The 1,059-nt window shown below is 44.0% G+C and overlaps 1 protein-coding gene across 1 annotated transcript in view; it reads left to right on the forward strand.

The window, feature by feature from the left end:
• Positions 1-743, forward strand: part of LOC101861314 — a gene marked incomplete in the record, with an annotated part of 24,592 nt that extends 23,849 nt beyond the window's left edge. Inside the window, 1 exon segment of the mRNA XM_035972158.1 lies at positions 111-743.
• Positions 744-1,059: the final 316 nt, after the last annotated feature.

The raw sequence follows: 1,059 nt of genomic DNA on the forward strand, positions 1-1,059 counted from the left end.
CCACCCACCCACCAAGTCCTGCCACACCACCCACCCACCAAGTCCTGGAGGTAATACTTCATCCCTTGTGGCCCATAATGGCCCATCCCACACCACCCACCCACCAAGTTCTGGAGATAATGCCCCATCCCCTGTGGCCCATAATGCCCCATCCCACACCACCCACCCACCCTCCAAGTCCTGGAGATAATACTTCATCCCCTGTGGCCCATAATGCCCCATCCCACTCCACCCACCCACCAAGTCCTGGAGATAATACTTCATCCCCTGTGGCCCATAATGCCCCATCCCACTCCACCCACCCACCAAGTCCTGGAGATAATACTTCATCCCTTTTGGCCCATAATGCCCCTTCCCACCAATCCCCGGAGATAATGCCCCATCCCGTGCGGCGCATAATGGCCCATCCCATGTTGCCATCTTCACATTCCTGTGTCATCAAACTGTTGCCATCTGCTGTACGGAGTTTGCCTTACTTGACTGTCATGTCTGTAGAAATACTGAAGGTGTGTGTTTGTGTGTGTATGTGTGTGTGTTTGTGTGTGTGTGTGTGTGTGTGTGTGTGTGTGTGTGTGTGTGTGTCCTCTGTGATGGATGATAGATGAGGCAGTTCATGTTCTGGAAAATGTTCAAAGATTTCCCCTGGTAGTGTCCTGTCTGTTCACTTGTCACAAGCTGTAGGATAGGAGTCAATATCTTACCCCACAAAATAGGACATTTTCAATCAACTAAAGGGGTGATTTTTAAAGTTTATTTTTACATGAGAAAAAAAAATATTGAATAATGTCCATTCTTATTTTGAATTTAGCTGCCTTGGCTTTTTGAGCACTCAGAATACTTTGCTTTGCTGAGGAGTTATCGTTTTTTATTTATAGCAAAATTTTATCTTTTTTTGCATTATTTCTGATTATTTTCCTTTATCATTCTTTGTTAAAATTAACAGAATCGCATAATTTCACATTTTTGGGCTCAGTTTGCATAATTCCAGAATTTTTCTTGCTTAAAACGAATGGGAAATCTAACAACAATAATCAACCGACAGTTGAACAGAAATACAGT

This window comes from Aplysia californica, unplaced genomic scaffold (assembly GCF_000002075.1).
Source record: "Aplysia californica isolate F4 #8 unplaced genomic scaffold, AplCal3.0 scaffold00596, whole genome shotgun sequence".
NCBI lineage: Eukaryota > Metazoa > Mollusca > Gastropoda > Aplysiida > Aplysiidae > Aplysia > Aplysia californica.